Below are 22,004 nucleotides of genomic sequence, written 5' to 3'. Positions count from 1 at the left end.
ATGACTCTCTACTGTTCATGGCTATAAAACAATTTATCTGGCTTAAGGCAGATGTGGCGGAAATAAATGGAGAGAGAGGGCAAGATTTGGGTTGAGCTTTCCCATCACTACCTTCTGATTTACAGCCTGAAGTCAGCAAAAAGTGGCTGGAGACTGTTTATTTATGGCTTCTTCTCACTTCCTTCTCTCTGACCTCAGCGTCCTAACTGTTACGATCCTGATAATATCAAGCAAGAGTCACTACCATATACACAAATAACCTCTAGAAAAAGGGGACAAGGCTATGGGACTGCAACCAATGAAGCACCTTTTACAGAGAGATCACTGAGGATCAGGGCTCAGTTGGGGTGTGGTGGCTCACAAGTGTATCCCACAAAAGGACTGTCCTCTTGGGACACTCAATTTGATTGAAGACATGGCACATCTCAACAGGAAACAGCTGAAAAAAAAAAAAAAAGACAAGCCACTTGTGTGCTAGATTCGGTGGGACAGACTAAGTGTTGTTGGCATTCGGAAGAGGAAAATCAATGAGTATTGGCCACCAGGGAAAGACGTAGCGTATGAGATGATTTCTAGGATCTCTGAATAGGGCAGAGCAGCTGGTGATCCTAGGTGATACTTTTCCCTAATTCTACTGGGGAAATTAAAATTCTCCACTTCTCTCAGGCAACCAGACTTAGTGGTGTGAGAGTAGCTATGCTCTCTTTTCGCATGATTTAGCAAGTACCAAATCCTGGCCAAAGCTGGCAATCGTGCTCTTGTGTGTGTGTACACACACATGCACACACATAAGTGTTTTCTCTCTCTCACACACTGCCTGCATGAATCAAAGGTGGCATCATAAAGACCCTGAAATTTGCATGATTTGTGAGAGGCTCCCATGTGTTGGCAAGGCCAGTGGCAGCTTAAACAAAAAGAGCAGCTGTCCTAATTCCCAGCTCTCTGGCTCCGGTCTCCCAGCAGCTCCCCTTCCTGTTTCCCCAGTGCCAACCAGGTCAACTATGCTGCCTCTCTTTAAAGTAACAGAATACAAATAGTTCTAATAGAAAAGCTTCCATTTCACATATCACTCTCCAAAATACAACCCTCCTGATTGGCATTCCTCCTGAAGTTTGAATTTATAATCTTAAATATTACACCTGTGCCAATATATATTTAATTTATACTACGCAGGGAATAAAACCTTCTGAGACCATTGCCTGTCCCCAGAGGGTTCTCAGGGTGTGGTGTGTCAAAAATTGTGTAAAATTAGCTCTTAGCTTTTTTGTTATAATGAAAAGATGGGCTTTTACTTCTAAGCATGAAGGAATAAGAGATTGAATTTATCCTCTACTCTGAAACAACAGAAAATCTAAAACAGGCAAGATATAAGGAAACGCTTTTTCAGACACTGGAAACTGGCAGTTTAGGGCAGTGGTTCTATACAGTGGAAACATAATGAGGGCTAAGATTACACCAACTCAATACCTAGAGAGTGTTTCCAGGCCCAGGGCAGAGAGGAGTAGCCCAAATGAGCCTGATGCTCCCTCCTGATGTTTGAAGAAATGGAATTAGGGGCCTAGGGAGGTCAAGGCACCCAGAATTTGCAGGGAACAGTGATGAAGATAGCTACAGAGCAAAAGCGCTTGAGATATATAGATCTCCTTGAAAATTTCACCTGAGTACTGATAAGTGCATGCATGGGCATGTCTTTGTAGTGCTGGACAGAAAAAGAATGTAGTTTTTCCTATCATCTGGAGTGAAAAACTTTGCAATTCAAAGGACGTTGGTTAGCATATCCATTAGGGTTTTTAATTCAGTAGACTTGAAACATTAGGTTTGCAAAAAGATTCCCTTTTACACCAAAGCAAGCCTTGCAGAATTCAAACTGTTTCCATGTGATTTATCCATTTCCCAGAACGAAACTCAGTAATTTTATAAGAATGTGTCTTTCATCAAGCAAAATAAAATTCACAATTTTTGGAATTCAAGGAAAATTCCTAGGTATTCAAAAAATCAGGAAAATATGGCCCAAAATATGAAGGGAAATCGATCAGTTGATACACACACACAATAAAAAAAAAACTATCAATGACACCAATAATAGTAAACAAGGACATTAAAACAATGACTATAACTATATTCCATATATAAGAGGGAAGACTAAGCATGTTTTAGTAGAAACTTAGAAGATTTAGAAAAAGTTCAAGTCAAGCTTCTAGAGATGAAATGTACAGGGTTCAAAAAACTCCTGGAAGGTGTGGCATGCAAAATAATAGCTTCATATAGGTATGCACATACTAATTTGTATAATGCATGAATTTGCTATCTTAGACGTTGAAAAGATTTCCATATGTGATTAAATTAAAAAAAAAAAAAACTATTATGCAGGTTGATTCAGGTGGGTCCCATGAAATCAGAACTGTCTTTTTTGTTTTGTTTTGTTTTGTTTTTTCTTCTTTTTTTTTTTTTTTTTTTTTTACAGGCAGAGTGGACAGTGAGTGACGGAGAAAGAGAGAAAGGTCTTCCTTTGCCATTGGTTCACTCTTCAATGGCCGCCGCGGCCGGCGCTCTGCAGCCAGCACATCGCGCTGATCCGAAAGCAGGAGCCAGGTGCTTCTCCTGGTCTCCCATGGGGTGCAGGGCCCAAGCACTTGGGCCATCCTCCACTGCACTCCCGGACCACAGCAGAGAGCTGGCCTGGAAGAGGGGCAACCAGGACAGAATCCGGCGCCCCCACCGGGACTAGAACCCGGTGTGCAGGCGCCACTATGCGGAAGATTAGCCTAGTGAGCCGCTGCGCCGGCTCAGAACTGTCCTTAAAAGTGAAACAGCAAGCAGAAGAAAATTAGAAGATTAGCAAAGAAAGCAGGGTGACAGGGCTACTATGTTGCCGTCTTTCAAGAAAAAAAGCAGAGCGCTACCAGTCAAGAATGCAGGTGGTCTTTTTATTTAACATAAACTTTTTTATCCATATATGGTGAACAAAGTTCATGTATTTCATATATATAGATTGAAGAGCATAATGATACTTCTCACCCTAACATCACTCTCTCCCATGTTACCAACCTTGCTTCTTCCTGTCTTACTTTTTTTTTTTTTTAATTTTTACAATGACATACATTCAGTTTATTTTATAGTCACAAGCTTAACCCTCCACCAAATAAAGAATTCAACAAGTAGTAAAAGAAGAGCAAGGTGACAAATGCATATGGTCTTTTAAAGGAGAAAATCAAGGAAACCAATTTTCTTGGTTTCTGTAAGCCTTCAGAAAACAATGGAATAAACCAGTACTTTGTCGTTAGCTTAATGAGATCCATTTCGAACTTCTTCGGTACAGAACTATTAAATTACAAACTTGCATTCTTTTAAGCTATTAGATTTCTAGTAATAAAATTATAATAATGATGGAAAAGCAATATAGATGGATTAACAGCACATTAGTCACTGAAGAAAATATCTTTGAATTTGCAGCGATGGCGGTAGAAACTACTCAGAATAAAGCACAGAGGGAAAAGGTACTAAAATGAACAAACTCAGTAAATTGTATGACAGTTTAAAGTGACTTAATGCACACATATTTGGAGTCTGTGAAGGAGAAGAGAGATATTGTGAATATTAGGAATACATTAGAAAAAATGAAAAAAAAATTGTCCAGATTTAATGAAAAGTATAAACAGAAACAAAGTTAATGAACTCCAAACAGAGGGATCACGAAGATAATAACTACAATGAGGAAGACTATGATAAACTTTCTCAAAATCAGTGATTAAAAAAAATCTTAAAAGTAGTCACAATAAAAGATACATTCAGTACACAACAACAAAGATAGAGAAAACAACATATAACATCACTTGATGAAAACAATACAAACAAGAAGAGATGGAACAATAACTTTAAAATAATTTAAGATAAAAATTTAATTTAGAATAAAAATTTAAATTAAAATTATCCCGTGAAAATATCTTTCATACCCAAAGATTATATATTTTCTGACCTTCAAAAATTAATTCTATTGCTAACTGACCTGTACAATCAGAAGTATTAAAGTCTTTGCAGATAAAGGCATACAATACCAGAAGCAAATATCAATCTACACAAAGCAATGGAGATTTTTCTTTACTTTTAATACCTTTAAAGATAATTTATTGTTAAAATAAAAACAATAGCAGTAAATTGTGGAATACATACAATGTATGTGAGTTGGTAATAATTTCATAAGTAACAGGAAGTAAGAAATATTAGCTTACTTTTGTGAAGTTATTATATATGAAGTGGTATGATGTTCTTCAACTTTGTGATAAATTAAAGCTGTGTAGTATAATTCCAAACAAAACCCAAGAAAAGAACTACAGCTGACAAGTAAATAAAGGGGTTAAAATGAGATCATAATTAGTTAAATCCATAGAAAGTAACAGAAGTGGGTAGAGGGAACAAAGAACAGTTGAGACAAGCAGAAAACAAATGAAAAGTTGGTGAGGCCAAAAAATTAGAAATCATTGACTATAATATTTTATTTCATTTATTCAATACATGTATTTTATCCACTAAAATATTTTATTATCATTCATATTACATTAGCATGAAAGGGATACCTTTACTTTCAGACAACTTTAAATAACTTTTATTTATCTTCTCTTTAGTGTAAACCCCATATGTATCATTTATTCACACAGGCCCCCTCAATAGATTCATGGGAGTAATCATCTCAATTCTTCAGAAGAATTATATGAAGAAAAAGAAAAGCTATTTATTTCTCAAATGTTTGAGATGGATGAAGAAGGAAAGATTGAGTCAACCATTTAATTCTATAACAAACTGAATTGAACCATTAATTCATCTTAAACTAGATAAGTATATATTCAATTAATTAAATAACATGTTGAATTTTACATTGTCTATGCCCCCCTGGGCTTGACAATAATATAAATGTCGTTGCCATATATCAACATCACAACATTATAAAATTAATTATTTAAATCTCTGTTCACTACAATGATGCCAATAATAAAATATATTCTATATATATTCATATATTTCAGTATATTTATGTTTAAAATTTGTAAATCAATGCTATAATAGCAAGCTATACCCAGTATGTGCATATCCCCCATACAAATAAAAAATCTGAATCTATGGGTAGATTACGCGAAGTTTATCTTTATTTTATTCTATTTAACTATATTTTTGTAGTGCCTAAAAAATGGAGTAACTTAACAATTACTGGTTAAACATGTAGTTACAGAAGGAAGTTGAAAACACTAAGTTATTTTTCATTTCAATCTATTAAGGATGGTTTAGTACGGTGGAGAGAAAATTGGATTTCAGATCAGTGTGTCATTGTCAGTGATTTTCATTGACCACATCATTGTGTTATTATCAAATACCATCTGGTCTTTCTATTGTTCTTTCTCCTAATCTTGACAAAGGCTCATTGTCAGGGAGGGTGTTTGACATAGTGGTTAAAGTATCACCTGTGATGCTTTCATTCTGTGTGAGAGTACCTTAGTTTGAGTCCTGTTCTATTCCTGACTCCAGATTCTTGCTAATGCACAACCTTAGAGGCAGAATGTGATGGTTCTAAGAAGTTTGGTCCCTGATACTCTCATTAGAGACTTAGATTGAATTTCTAGCTCCTGGCTCTTGCTTGGCCCAATCTTGGCTGCTGTGAACTCAGGGAGTGAACTTGAGGATGGTAGATACCCCTTTCTCCCTCTGTCTCTGACACAAATAAATTAATTAATTAGTTAAAATTGCTTATGAAAGTAAGCCACTAGCTATCAAATCTCTGAGTGGAAAAGCAGAATGCTATCATCTCAGCGCCAGTATTTTATAGGCTATACAATATACATCTTGTTGGCCATATTGGCTCAAGGGCTATAGGATTCATATTCATTTATAAATATAAAAATTAGGTCTCATATTTGGTGAGGCCAGTAATTTGGGACTAATATAACTGCAGTTTTCATATTATGAAACAACTGTATTGACCATCAATAGATCAGGTAAAAATGTTTTCAAATTAAAAAAAAAAAGTTCCTCAAATATATTAATGATTGAAACATACTGATTTTGCAGAATATGTGACAACTCATTAATTTATAGTCCTCACATCAATAAAACTTCTCTTGCCTAATTTGCTTAGGAATTCCTTGTTTAAATATTTTATAGACACATTATTATCATTGCTGTAATTGCAAGCCCATCTGGTATTCAATCATTCATTCTTCATTCATATATTTATTCACAAATTAATTAATTTACTCAACCAGAAACATTTCTAAAGCTCTTCTAAATGCCACGTATTATTTACAGAAATGAGAGTATATCCTGAAATACCTTCCTCATGAAATCTATTTCATTTTAAAAACATGCATCTCAAATTCAGTAAGTTCCATAAAAAAATAAGATTGAAACAAGTTAAGCATGTTGTGAAAGCATGTGATGTATTTAACTGCTTTTGTTCTTGATATAACTCTCACTTCTGTGATGTATCTCCCTTGGTCTTCTCTGTCTCCTTGGCTAAATTACCATCCTCTCCATACTTAAAAAAAAAAAGTGGTGTTTTTCCAGGGAGCAATTCTAGAGCACTTTCTCATCTCAATTTGTACTCTTCATGGCTAATCAGACTCAGTTCTTCAGACCCCTAATTTCAATTAAACCTTAACATTCTGAGTGAACCCTATTTGACAGCACAAATTCATTTATCTAACTGCCGACTTGACATCTCCACGTGTACATTGCCTCAAACTCCTTTATCTCCACACCTGAATTAAAATTCTCCCTCAAATACTTTATTTATCCTCCTTGTTCTCCTGGGTAGTGTAGATTCTTCCTGTGTATCTTGTGACAGCTTGAGTCTGCAAAAGCATTACCAGTTATCATCCCAGAAGTTAGTTAAGCATCTTCTGGAAAACTAAAACACTTGGATCAAATTTTTCATTGAATTGTGATAAAAAAAATTGCTTAGAATATCTTTTGTCTGTTTATGACCATATTAGAATAATGATAAACCAAAAGTATCATGGTCTCCCCATGAATCAAATTGGCTGTGTGACTTCAGTAGGTTTATTTCATAAATTTTCACTTTGAGCTAAGCTTCAGTTTGCAACACCCATTCTCACAGCAATTGTATGATTCATGCTTCCTGATATTCACCACGGAAGTCAAATTATGGATCAGGTGAACTGATGAATCTGAACGTATAATTCAAATGAAAATGCATTGCTAAATTAACAAATCTACTACATATTTTGAAATTTTGCGACATCTAGTTAATAAAAGGCAAATCAATTTTATGCCTTGCTTGTTTACATATTTAATTTCACTACAAAGTAATTATAAATGAAGAGTAGTAGTAAAGCTTATCTTATTTGAGTTGATCTAATAAATGCATGGCAATTTAAAGTTCAAAACAAACGTAAGTGATTTTAGCCTAAATCTCACTGTGTTTCTAGGTTTAAAATACGCTATGAAATATGATATATGAAGAGAAAACACGGGAACAAAAACTACCAGATCCCCTGAAAAATAATCGTCATTCAAAAGGTGTTTGGAGCATTTACACAGAAAAACATACGTGAAAGCTTGTTCCTTTTCACTCGTGAAGTCAATCCCCACCTAATTGCTTCTTTCCCACCATGGACCAATGCTTTCGTGTGCCTATCATAATGATCCCTTTTGGAAAATGAATAGTTTTATTACAGTAGCATTTCCAACTTTAATAGAGATATCCACCAGCAATATAAAACGTTTGTTTTTCTTATTCATTTACATAATTGTTCCCAATGTGAAATCAATATTAATGACTGAAAAGATTGATTTGATACTACCCCCCATATTTGAAAATTCATATTAAATCAAATGCTATTTTTCTTTAATAGGTGTAGTAATGGGAAGTTTGTAATAACAGAATCATTCAAAACTTTTATGATCTTTACCTATGGTTTTCACTGAGGTTGTATGAAACAAACACTGCCCCACCTGCATCACACACTTCCTTCTATTGGTAGGAAACCCAATGCTGAATTTTTGCCAAAAAAAAAAAAAAAAAACACTTATGAAAGAGATAAACATTTACTTAGCATAATCATATCTAATAACTCCATGGTAAAAATAGAATAGAGTTCAGACAGAAAAATAGGCCTTTTTTCTGATTTGTAAAGGCTACTTTTTGTAACTTATAAACGAGCTTTTCAGTACCTCTTTCCCCTGCAGATTGTCTTTGTCTTCTAAAGGTGATCTCCCTGTTCTACAAGTAACATCTCAAACAGCTTGAAAGACTCCAAAGTCCTTTTAAAACAGTTTTTCTGAATATAAAACTAACATTAATTGGCTTATAAAAGTTTTTTAGGGCAAATACTAAGGTAACAATTTGTATTTTGTTTCCCAACATCTGAAGAAATGAATAGATACCACAAATAAACTTATTAAACTACAATGGTAATTTAGTGATTGCTGTTGAAGAGCAATCTGTATATTTCTAATGACTGATATATCTTATTTTCTACAGATTTGATTGCTTTGCTTCATTAACAAGTAGGTAAAGCTGAGCCGGCGCCGTGGCTCAATAGGCTAATCCTCCACCTTGCGGCGCCGGCACACCGGGTTCTAGTCCCGGTTGGGGCGCCGGATTCTGTCCCGGTTGCCCCTCTTCCAGGCCAGCTCTCTGCTATGGCCAGGGAGTGCAGTGGAGGATGGCCCAGGTGCTTGGGTCCTGCACCCCATGGGAGACCAGGAAAAGCACCTGGCTCCTGGCTCCTGCCAGGATCAGCGCGGTGCGCCGGCTGCAGCGGCGGCCATTGGAGGGTGAACCAGCGGCAAAGGAAGACCTTTCTCTCTGTCTCTCTCTCTCACTGTCCACTCTGCCTGTCAAAAAAAAAAAAAAAAACAAGTAGGTAAAGCTATCAACTGAGTCTAAGTTTTAACTCACTGAACTAAAGCAGATGAGTGTCTATGGCTTAAGAAAAATAATATGTGTTCAAAAAAGATGGCTCTTCAGAATTATTTTTCTTTCCTGCTAAGCAATAAAATTTATGTAGACAAAAATGCATTTGAATTATATTACCTTTTACTGGGGAAATCCCTACCTCAGATATAGGGCACCAAGGACTTCTATAGATAACTTCCTGATATTAAAGTTGATTTCTTGAAAAAAATTTTGAAAAATAAAAGTCTCTCTTAAAGACTGCATAGAAATACTGTCACGATTTTTTATGCTTGTAAAAAAGACTTAGAAGCTGAAATTTTTATTTTAATTATATCTTCTTTTAAAAATGATCAGATCCACACACTGTAACATGTAATTACAGCTTCTGTTAGCATCAGAAGTCATGGTCAGAGATTTGGTTTCATGTGAGTGGATCTCATGTCATGTGTTAATGCCCCAGATAGTAGACCACATATGATATCTATAGCCATTAATTGAAGAGTCTAACCAGCCTATTTTGTATGTCAGATTTCATCCTGATTAGTTACCATTTACCAATCCAGATGCAACATATTACAGTGCATCTATGAAAAACTTTTCTTGACATCCTGAAAGAGGTTAAAGGAGACTCATCTAAGAGGCATCTTCTATTTGTGATTATTCTCTTAGTCACGATGATTCAAATGATTAATCCCACATGGTACTTTCAGAAGTAAAATATTAATAGGAATTCATAAAAATATTCTATTCCCAAACACAGCTCTGACTTTGGGTGCAGTTTGTTTATCTTATCCTCATACCCAGTTAGTTGCCGTGTACAGCATCAATGTTTTACCTAAATACAACAACATCGTGTTCTTTTAGTGGTCTGTTACCTTCTCCCTTTATGGCATTTTCCCAAGAGAACAGTTGGGAGAAATCATCCATCTAGTGCTCCAAGCTCTCATTTCACAAAATATTGATGAAAGCATAAGAATTGGCTAAACAAGTATTTAGTGTTAAATAAATAATCTATACATTTTTTGGGGAAGGAGACGCAGTGAGAACTTGAGACATTTCTTGCCTTACAGTGAACTAGTAAGGAAGCCGTTAGGAGGTATTGCACTGCCCCAGGAACTGAGATTTCTTTGGAATGGTTTGCATTCTAGGGAAGTATAAAACAGAAGAATGCAGATCTCAGAATGAGGATCATAAATGGCATGAGTGGTGAGACAGGGAAGTATGGAAATAGTTCAGGCTTGAAAAGTAGATATAAGGCAGCTCCTTGGGGCTGGATAAAGTGGAAGAAACCTGAAGGAATTCTCTTCTGAGAAGTAGATTATAGGAAAAGTATGGGACCCAGTTAGATGGGGTATGTGTTAAATTAGACTCCTAGATGTAGGCAAGCGTCATAGGGAAGTCGATAGGAACAGATCTGCAAACAGCAGTTACCCACAAAAGGGTCTCACCACAGATAGAATAGACCTAATCTTGAGAGACAGAGAAATTTTAGTGTTTAGTCACTGAGAACATAAAGAGACAGGAATAAATTGTAATGCTCAAGAAATCAGACTTCTCAAGGTGGTTGTTGCTCCCTTTTATCATTCTTTAGTCAACAAGGACTTTAGCAATCCAGCAATGTCAGGTATACACTTGTACTGATTTTTGAATCCTTGCTCCTACAGATGCATGGTTTAAGTCTAGACAACAGATAAAGAAAGGTCAGTACAATGCAATATGCTAAATAATGTAAAGGAATAATGGAAAAGAGGCAGGAAATAATATAGTGAAAATCGTGTCTGCGTTGGATCTTAGGTTTAATTAAGGTGATGAACTTGAGTTGAAACGTTGCAGGGGCGGGGGGCGGTGCTGTGGTGCAGTGGGTTAATGCCCTGGCCTGCAGTGCCGGCATCCTATAGGGACGCCGGTTCGAGACCCGGCTGCTTCACTTCCAATCCAGCTGCCTGGTATGGCCTGGGAAAGCAGTGGAAGATAGCCCAAGCCTTTGGGACCCTGCACCTGCATGGGAGACCCTAAAGAAGCTCCTGGCTCCTGGCTTCAAATCAGCGCAACTCTGGCCGTTGCTGCCAACTGGGGAGTGAACCATCAGATGGAAGACCTCTCTCTCTCTCTGCCTCTCCTCTCTCTGTGTAACTCTGACTTTCAAATAAATAAATAAATCTTTAAAGAAACGTTGGGATGGATTAGAAACCTCTTAACAGATAAGAATGGAAAAGTCTTTTCATGCAGAAAGAAATTAGAACAATAGCATAGAAGAAGGCCTGAACACCTGGTATGTATTTGGGAAAAGTAAGTATGGCAGTAAAATTAGGAGCAGTGCCAAATGGGGGACAAGCAGAGTCACGTGAGGCATCTTGTTCGTCCTTTGGAAGAGATTAGATTGTTAGCAAGAGATTCGAAGGGGCCTCTGGAAATGTTTTTGTAAGCAGTTTTTCTGCATGCTGGAAGCAATGTGAAGAATTAGTTGAAAGAGATGGGAAGTTATTCTTTAGTCATAATACGATATAAGCCTGAACTCACATGGAAGACAGAGCTGGAGAAAGGGAATATTTAAAAGTCAAATTGAGGCACAAGATAGGCTAATTGATTGGATTTGGGAAGGCAGGTGATAGCAATGGAGAAATGGGGACTTAATCTCTCTCAGTTTTCTGGCTTAGGGAGATAGCTGGATAGTGGTACCATCCACCAAAAGAGAATGAATGAATGAATGAAGGGGGAAGTAACTCATCTAGCACAGCAAACAGTGTATAATTCAAGCCCGTCTTACTTCAGGTATACATTTAAGTGGACCTCAAGTATATCCCAATTATCAATCACCTTGGTTTTGAATCAGTTCTTTCTTAGTCTCCATTTGATTAAGTTTCATTTTGCGAACTCTGCATTTCTCAGACATGTGGCTTGGCATCACTTTTTCTCCCTTCCCTCACTTTCTTCCTTACTACAATTTGAAAAAAATTATTTTTACTTCCTTGATTATCATCTCCCTTGGTGTTCTACATGTTGAAAACACAACTAACACAACTAAGCTGAACAACTTGGGTTTTGTGTGAGCTTGAACATATGGGTCAACTTTGAAATCACCACATCCAATTGTGTTGTTTAATTCAGTGACCACTTAAATAGTTCCCTTTTATGTGTATGTGTCCTGGAAAGACAGAAAAGAAATCAGATGTTGTTTCCCAGGGGAGATGTCACAAGTTTGAAACTTGAAAAATAACACAGGAATTGGTCAGAGATGCAGCTAAAAGAAACACAGGCTTGAGAGTTTGATTTAAAAGTGAGACCCCCAGCCCAGAATTGTGGCACAATGAGTTAAGCCACTGCCTGCAAGGCTGTCATCCCATTTTAGAAACTGCTTTATGCCCAGCTGCTCCACTTCCAAGTCAGCTCCCTGCCAGTGCACCTGTGAAAGGATTGCAAGACGGTCCAAGTACTTGGGTCCCTGCCACCCACATGAGAAACCCAGATGAAGCTACCTAGCTCCTGGCTTTGGCAATAGCTCTGGCCACTGTGACCACTGGGGAGTGAACCAGCGGATGGAAGATCTCCCCCTCTTTCTCTGCAACTCAGCCCATCAAATAAATAATCCTTTAATTTTTTTTTTTTTGAAACTTGAGTGATAACCCCAGAGGTTTGGGATAGGAGGGAGCCAGGTAAATTGGTAGTTGTTAGAGCAAAGCTGCAGAGGACACAGCTTCATGCCATGGGATTGAGCACATCAAAGGAAAATTCAGCTACTGAGCTTTTGAACCCAGACACAAAATAGGGCTGAATGGATAAACTTATGGCTAATTCCCCTAAGATGCCAAATAAGAACACTTAAAGTCTTCTCTGGGTGCTAAAAGGCAGACTTAGGAACTGTGTCAGAATTTAACTTATACCTAGGAAGGAACTGACTCCTCGGTGAAGTTTTTAACTCTGGCCAAGCTGGAATCAGGAAGGGTCATTTGACTTAAAGTCTAGTGCATTAGCTACAGTAGAAAACCAAAAGCACATAGGATTATAGAATGGTTTTTATTTTGACTGCTATTAAAACTATTTTTAGCATATGTTATTACAATTAATTTCTGAGGACAGAGCTTCTGCCTAATTCATTTTGGAAACATAAATTGTCCATGAACCCTCCCAGGAGATAAATGTCTTGTAAAATGCTCAAGAAACTATTCTTGAAAGAATTAATTCTTAAATGTCTTGTTTTATATATTAAATAATAAATTATTTAGCAAAATATGTTTAGTAAAATGCTGGAAAAATATTCATAAATAAATAAAGGAATAAACTGGTGGTTGTTGAGAAGTGGAACTGCTTGTCTTCTGTTTGCTTTCTATTAAAATCAAATAATTAACTCTATGTGTATTTTCCAAATTGGATTATCAGCACATGGTTCAATACTGATTAAAATAAAAATGTCTTCTACTATGAAACACACAGGTACACAATGGCAATTACTAAATGTAACACTGCCTCTTCCCAAAGGAAAACCAGAGCTATGCTTTTCTGCATAGAGTTGGACTTGCATGAAGGGGTTGGAGGCCCCAGTGATAAAAAGAATGAAATTTGACTTGTAAGGCTTGATCACATTATTAGAATCAGTACTTCCTGTAGTGCTGTGTGCTGGATGCTGCAGATAGATCTTTGCAAGTAGTATTCCAGATGAGTTAGACAAGTTTAAAGAATAAAAGAATGTAGAGGGAAAAAACAGATGTGTGGGATACAATTATCTTGCAGGAAACTGGTGTGGTGAGGGACGATTTCTCCAGGAAACCATGAGGACTCAAAGAATCTAGGCTGCTGTACTATAATTCCACTGGATATACGTATTTTGGAAGAGAGAAATAAAATAAAGAATTGCGAGGTGAGCAAAAGTTCTTTGCATTTTCAGTATTGTACTCAGAACTACAGGATAATCCTGCTTTCCCAGGCTTACGTTGTTGAAAGTTAATAAACTTTTCTGTTGTACTTTAGTATACAACTGACATCGTGATGATTCTCACCTTACCTAGATTCGATTGTCATACTGGAGTAGGGTGAGAGGATGTGTGTGTGTTTACTGTGCCAACCATGATTTTGTCACTACTATTTCATCTCAGGGAATTGTGGTCTCTTAAATCACACCCATGAGGAGAGAATCTTGGCCAGACAGAGGCTTGGCATACCACTTTCATCTCACACGTTTTTTTAAAATCATTTTCTCTCAATTAATGAACTTGACTAATTCTTGTTAAAAAAAATTAAAAGCAATGAGAACCTCAATTCTATCTCCATCTGCGTGATCTGCAGTGGTTTCTTCCACCAGTTTTTTTCTCTTCTCTCCTAAATCAGAAATCTCTTCTTTTCCCCTAAATTATTCTCATTCACCTACAAAACAGGCTGCATCTTGAATACAAACATACACCAACATTAAAACATAAAAGCTCCTTAACTCCAAATTTTTTTGGTGCAATCTCATTTGTTTATTACCATCCAAAATAAACTTGTCAAATCATTGTCCTACGCTGGCTGCATGCATTTGCCTCGGATGCTAGCTTCCTTCCACTCCAAATACTGCTGTCATAACTCCACTGCAAATGTTCACTTAATGACTCCTACATTTTATCTGTAAGAAAGCTTTCTTGTGTGAATTGCAAATTCATTTATCTAATTGCTTGCCTATCCTTTAAATAACAAAGTATATAGGGAGGTATTCCAGATGAAATCTTTAAAAACAAGGATTCTGGAGTTAGATGGAGCCGATTAAATTCTTAAGTTCACTTTTTAGTTGTATGGAAGCAGTATGTTTTTGTATTAAGGTTTTAGGCCTCAGTTTTTGTTCTGTACAATGGAAATAATAATTATAATGATAAGAATCAATATGTTATTTCAAAGTGATTAAAACACACTCTGGCACATAGTCAATTGCCTGCTATATATTAGCTACTCTTATTATCTCTAGACACTTCCAACTAGAATGTCTAAAACATATTCCTTGATTGCTAGTTCTCATAGTTATGCAGCTACCCAGCATTTTCCTCATCTCATTCATGGCAGGGGGTCTTTTCCCCTTCTTTTTCCTCATCTCCTACATCTAATACAAAAGTTATCCCTGTGCACTCAACCTTGCATCTCTATTTTTTGTAAATGAACTTATCTTTTGCTTACATTTCTCATGAACTATTTATTTATTATTTATTTGAAAGGCAGGGCAACAGAGAAAGAGAGACAGAGACAGAAGGAGGGAGAGAGAGAGAGAGAGAGAAGAGAGAGAGAGAAAACAACTCTCTGATATGGGTTGCTGGCACCACAAGTAGTGGCTTAAACCTACTGTGCCACAACACTGACCCCTCACCCCTGCTTCTTATGTCAGGGAACCGTCATTTGTGGACTGGAGAGTTCACTTATAAATCTGCCCCCATTTCAAATAATGTTCCCCATTGTACCAAAAGTAGTTGCTGAAAATGCAAACTGAGTCATATGGTTTCCCATAAGTCTCTTCCCATTGTAAAACCTAGAATGGGTTTCCATCGCACACAGAACAAAACCCAAATTTCTAAGCAAGGACTGCAGAGTCCGGCATGTGCTGGCCTCCAGCCTCAGCTCTACCACACTGCTTTCTCCCTCCTTTACTGTACCTTACTCATTTGGCCCTCTGAATGACATGCTGGCATGGTAAACGAAAATTCCAATGGCGTAGGAAGTCACACCAGAAGCGCTTTGCCAAGTGTGCAAATTCCCAGTCACCTGGAGGCTGGAGTTCCTTGCAAACACTTCAGTCCGAGCATTCTTCTGAGTTTTGCAACCTTAGAGATCTGTCACTGAAGTATGCTTGTGATGTTCCTTTGGATTTTCAAACCTTCGAATATGATATTGAGTTCTTAATAGGACTCAGCAAGCATTTTGCCATGAACACTTGGGTCTCGAGACTTTAAATTTGTTTTTCTGTGACCTCTTAACCCAAGCCATCTGTTTCATGTTTATTTGCACTTTGTGGTCCAAAGGAAGATAAAGCTTATTAAAAGATCACTTCATTTTTCTAATTTTGCATCTTTTCTAATCTCTTCTCCTTGCCCCATTGAAAATACACTATAAAAATGAAAAATTGATGGTTTTTCTACCACTATTAGAAAATTTCGAATGTCAGTTTCCATTAAATTTTCCTTTGCCAGAGTTAGTATGCAATGTTTTGCATGTATATTAGACACTGAAGACAAGTCTCTGCTTCAGGAATATATAAGATCTTTACTTCCAATGTCTTATTCTGCATATGTAGGGTTTGGGGTTTACTTAATAATTCCTGCTTGGATGGGGTTAACAGTGCTTTTCAAATACTTTCCTTTGGGAATACAATTTTTTTGAAACCATATCTCCTACCATCATATTCCCAGGGACAACTAACGAATGCCATGTTACAGGCATGTCACTAGAGAAAGCAAGAGATCACTACATAAATGTTAAAGGATATTGATATAGTTTGACCCACCTTCTTACTATTCCAGACACAATGTATTTTTTCCTGTAGTTCCTTAATGCTTTACAAATTGTCCATATTTTAAAAAAAAGAATTCTGCAGGATGAGTAGGTATAAACATTCTCACTGTGCAAATGAAGTGATTTTGTAGATGAAACCCATGGAAATGGCTCCAATATATCGTAAATCAAATGATAAGTTTGTGACTATGAATAAGTATTTTTACCAGAAACCTGAAATTGCATATTTGGTGCCTGACTTTTCTACACTCTTGCCTCAGGAAAATATCATTTAGTTTGGCTGTCTTTTAAATATTCTTTTTTAATTTTTTATTTATTTGAAAGGTAAAGTTACAGAGAGAGAGGGAGACAGAGAACGATCTTCCATCCACCGGTTCACTCCCCAAATGGCCACAAGGGCCAGGGCTGGGCAGGTCAAAGCTAGGCACCAGAAGCTTCTTCCAGTCTCCCATGTTGGGGCAGGAGCCCAAGCCCTTGGGCCATCCTCCCTCTGCTTTCCCAGGACATTAGCAGGGAGCTGCATAAGATGTGGGCAGCTGGGACTCAAACCAGTGCTCATATGGGAAGCCAGTGCTGCAGGGTACAGCTTTATCCTCTATGCCACAAAGCTAGCCCAAATCCTTTGAATATTCTATGAATTATTTTAATGATTTAGGCACATGTAACATTACGTGGAAGAAATTATGTCACATTAGCACTTCAGTCCAAGTAACACCATGAACATATATGTGACCCCAAACAGAAACATCCAAATTTCAATCTCCATTTTAGGATATTAATTTATGTCTCATACAAGCTTCATTTTGTCCAGAAATCTTAAATATTCAGTAAATTTATTTTGGATTAGAGCATGCATAACACTATGTGCTGGTAAATGTCCAAATTATCACAGAAAACATGGTGCTTGTGCTTTGATTTGTGTCATCGTCATGTGACCTTTGAAGGGCTTATAAATTTCCTTATTTAACTGGAGAACTAAGTTGTCCGTATAGAAATTTGAAGATGGTAATTATGTCTTTTTGAACTGGAAACCATAAAGGACTCTTTTCCCCCTAGTGGATGGGTTTAGTTTTGGTTTGACTTGAGCATACACTTCCACACATTAATTCCTCCTGCCTCTTGTGAATTGATCAGTGGAACATTTTGGAACTTCGTACACATAAAGTAATTCTTCTCTGTTTTCACTCTGAAATCACAACATCTCAGAGTAAGAAAGAAAGGAAGTTGAAAAGACCAGCTTTAGAGAACAGAACCAAATAGCAGAGAAGAGAAGACATATACTCCGTGAATGCAAAGGGACACAGTGGGAGGCTGGGAGACCCCCTAGATGGTAGCACATTGACTTCTGATTTGGCTAGGATGGCAAGGCAGAAGAATGTAGAAGGAAAAGTAGGAGAAAATCATAAGGTCTTTCCCTGAAGTGACCTTGACTTCAGAGGGAAATACTTATGTGAAACTTGTTCCAAAAGTGAAAGAGGATTACCCATAGTGGGAAGAAGAAGGGACCAAGATGCTCACAGAGGACCAGCCTCCCTATAGAGATGGCTTTGCTGTTATTGAAGAGAAGGCTTCCTTTGCCCTTCCCTCCCATCCCTCTAATTTGTTATTCAAGATCCAGTATCTTGTTGATATGTGGGTTTGAGGTAAGGTTCCCAGCGTCTTGGTCACACAGCAGAATCGTGTTACTGCAAGCGAGATAAGGATCATTCCAACTCTGTGTGTCAGCTTCTATAGTTCTGTTATCTTTTTAACTGTGGGAAGGTATTTTAGGCCCACACAAATACAGTAAATGAGAGGGAAAATTTTAGAACATTAGGAATTTGCCAACTCTAAGGATCTCTCAAGTGGAATAAGCAAAAGATTATGGCCCTAACAAAATTCTCCCTACAAAATGATAAATATTTAAAAATAGCCTACATATGAGGAAATGAATTTGGGAGGAAAGTATTTGAAATTTTCAGATTTTCACTTCATTGTTTAACAGAAGAATTAATATTTGTCATTTCACTTCCACTAAAACCATCTTTTGATGAAGGACTTTGATTCTCATTACTGTTGGACTACTATTTCTAGCTTGGACCTTATGAGGACCCAGACATTAAAACAATGAGTTTTGTTAAATCTGCAGTAAATGCATAGCAAGATTTGCACAAACGACTCTGTCCAATAGTACAGGGAATGGTTGTCGAAATTCATAATACGGGCTGTTAATAAATCAAGACTTGTCTTAACTGATTAATGTGTCTATCCTAATTTAGTTCCCCGAGGCAATAGACCACACAGTGTGTAAAATCTCATTGACGGAGAGTAAGAGGTGGGGGCTGAGCATAGCAACCACAGGTTCCCCTTGGGAATCCCTACTTGACCTAACAATTGAACAGAGATGCATTTAAACCAGCATAGTTATAAAGCATATTGCTGCTATCAGTACAGAAATATAAGGGAGATTAAATGAATAAATACAGCTTTGTTTTGATTAATACCATGATTTTGAAATTTACTAGATTGATGTTCAGTAACAATACATTCAGTGAAAGAGAAACTACTTTTTTGGGTTCTCAGCAGATGTTTCACATTTCCTTTGAATTACTTCTCACAATTTACTAAACCGTTTCATTGTGTGTACTGTACCAGGCTACAGCTCCTTTAGCCAGAACATGTTCTTTTCTGTACCTCCGTCAGCCTGCATAGTATTATGTAGTAGGTGCTCATTTAGCTTTGAAAGGATGATGTGATGAAATAAAATCTAAAGAACAAATCTATTTAATTGCTTTTTTCTGAATTTTAAATAATGCCAAATTTTCATTTAAGGAAAAGTAATCTTTCTACATTTCATTGACTTCCTGGTTTTGGAAGCACGCACATAAAAATACTAGGTGAAAGGCCATTCTCAGAGTAAATTCTGCTTTGTGCAAGACACAGAGGAAATAGCAATCTCCCAGCAAGCCTGTTTTATCAAGATTTCTAAGCCAACTTGTAGGGCAAAGTGACTGGATATAATTAGATAAACTGTTGGCTGTCATACCAAGTACTAGAGATTTGTCCTGATTGTTAATACTTTATATTGCCTGCCGACTTTGGACATGGATATCATTTAAATTCCCACATTTTTTTACTGCATTAGTCTAGGAGGACCAGATTTGCTGGATCTTTAAGTATGTAACTACTAGGCACAGAAACTTGTGGAAAATTTGATATCCTCACAGAGAAGACAGCATCTGAGGGTATCTGCTTGGTTGTACTGATGACTTTCACAGAAAGTTCAAATTTCTTATCTTCATACTCAAAATGTTTTAAAATTCATCCCAATCTGACTTGATCCCGCTTTCCCTCGATGTATTCATGTTCTTAAATTAAATTATTTGTCTTCCCTGTACCTTACTTTCTAAGCCTAGAGTTGCTCCCATTTTATCTGTTTGGTACATAATTTTTAAATATTCCTTCATAGCCAAATTCCTCTTGTTTTAAAACACAATTTAGAAGCCTCTTCTTTATAGCTTGTCTGTGGTGTGGCAAGTAAAGTTGCCACCTGTGATGCTGTCATCCCATATGGGCGCCTGTTCGTGTCTACGCTGCTCCACTTCCTATCCAGCTCCCTGCTAATGGCCTGGGAAAAGCAGTGGAAGATGGCTCTGGTACTTGGACCCCCTGCCACGTACAGGAGAGACCTGGATGAAGTTCCTGTCTCCTAGCTGTGGCCTGTCTCTGCCCTAGCCATTGCAGCCTTTCGGGGTAGGGGGCGGGGTGAATTAGCCTTGGAAGATAGATCTCTCTCTCTTTCTTTCACTTTCTCTCTCTTTCTTTCTCTCTCCCTTTTTGCCTCTCCCTCTCTCTGTGTAACTCTGACTTTTAAGTAAATAAATAAATATACTTTTTTAAAGAAACATGTTTCCTGCTGAATACTCAGTCTCTACAGTCCTTGCTGTTAGAATGCACCACGGTCTATACTGCATTATTGCCAATGACCTGTCCCAGGGCATATCTTCCTGATTGGGCAGTAGATTTTTGAAGATGGTCATAGCTACATTGCATCATCTCATCACCTGCAAAAGTGGGAGTACTTTATATATATGGTTGATATAGTGAAATACGCCATATGTAGTAGGGAATTAGAAAAAAATTTACAGAATGAAAATACTATTGAAAACTAATATGGAATGAAAAAGTCTTTGGAATGATAGCTGTACAATAACATGATAATTCAGACTCTAAAATACAAATATAAAATTATTGCTTTAACTACAGACTAGATATACATAGATTATGTTTGACACAGCAGTTAAGATGCCTCTTGGATGTCCACATCCCATATCAGAATGCGTGGGTTCAAGTCCCAGCTCTGCTCCATTTCCAGCTTCCTGCTAATCTGCACCTTGGGAAGCAACAGGTGATGTCTCAAATATTTGTGACATGGAGAGCTGGATTGAAATTCAAATTCTTGGCTTTGACCTAGTCGAGCCCTGGCTATTGTGGGCATATGGGGAGTGAACCAGATAATATATCTCTTTCTTTCTGTATTGCTTTCTCCTTCTCTACCTGCTTTTCAAAAATAAATAAATAAGCAAATTCTAAAAAATATATAATCAAGATGACCATGAGAAAAGATCAGGATGGTATTGCTAATCATGCTCATGGAATGAATAAGGATCCCAGTAAGGCTCTGCGGAAAAGATAAGTCTTCAGCTGACTCTTAAAGCAGACAAGGATCATTTGTAATTCTTCCATAAATTATTCACCACCATCAGGGTTTATGAAGCCTTGCAAAATAATTTAATTAAGCAGATGTTAAATTACCAAGAGCTTCACTAAGAACTAGCTTCATTGGGAGATTAAAATTTTAGAATAATTCATTTTCTACATGACAATTTCTCCCTGCTTCTATTACTGTATTTGGTGCCTGACTCCTATTGAAAATTATAACCTCATTGCATATCATTCCATAAATAGCACTTCATTAATTTGTGCGGTTTGGTGATAGCTAACTTTGTGAATGCAATATGTTCAATATTTGTGGATCTAAAACTAACCAAATTTGTTTTAAGAGAATATAAAAAACTAATATAAAATAGCTTTATAGTATTTTTATAGCTGTTCTTTGTGTCAAATGACTAAGATATGCTAAAATTTGCTAAGGGAAATGAGATTATAAGATAGTGAACAAGAAAAGTCAACAATTTAGAAACCATTTTTCAGTGACAGAAAACCCAAGTTTCTCTGACAAACATCATAGGGGTTATGGAAGAAATTCCAGTTATGTACTAAGGCATACATATTTTTAAATGTTGAAGTAAAGATGAATGCTATTAATAGGTGTACTTTATCTTGTACCATCAGAAAGAAAATAAATCTTTTCATAGAAATCATGTGAAAGACGTGTTACAATTTTGCTGTTTTCAAAGTGTTTAACTAGATCGCAGTTTTAGGAAATACTAAAACCTTAAAATAATGAAGATTGATAATCTGCCTGAGTGACTTAGTTCTTAACGTTTCAGAAAATTATGATAAAACATTTGATATACTTACCAGAAGTTACTGGGACATTTCAAATCTACAAATTAGTGCCATATAAATATTACTATGCTTGCTTATGTATGTTAAATATAAATATCTTAAAATACAGCAGTAAAATTAG

General features: G+C 36.8%; 1 long non-coding RNA gene across 1 annotated transcript in view; it reads right to left on the bottom strand.

Moving 5' to 3' along the window:
• The window catches only part of LOC149122673 (uncharacterized), a 48,050-nt gene extending 32,262 nt beyond the window's left edge, over positions 1 to 15,788 (bottom strand). The window contains exon 1 of the long non-coding RNA XR_016219748.1: positions 15,626 to 15,788. This is a non-coding gene — a long non-coding RNA (uncharacterized LOC149122673). The remainder of the gene's footprint in view (positions 1 to 15,625) is intronic.
• Between the last annotated feature and the right edge of the window lie 6,216 nt (positions 15,789 to 22,004).

The sequence above is a fragment of the Oryctolagus cuniculus genome, chromosome 13, assembly GCF_051225735.1.
Source record: "Oryctolagus cuniculus isolate XC-2025 breed Fujian yellow rabbit chromosome 13, ASM5122573v1, whole genome shotgun sequence".
NCBI lineage: Eukaryota > Metazoa > Chordata > Mammalia > Lagomorpha > Leporidae > Oryctolagus > Oryctolagus cuniculus.
The sequence above is the reverse complement of the archived record's forward strand: the minus strand, read 5'-3'. Positions and strand labels throughout refer to the sequence as shown.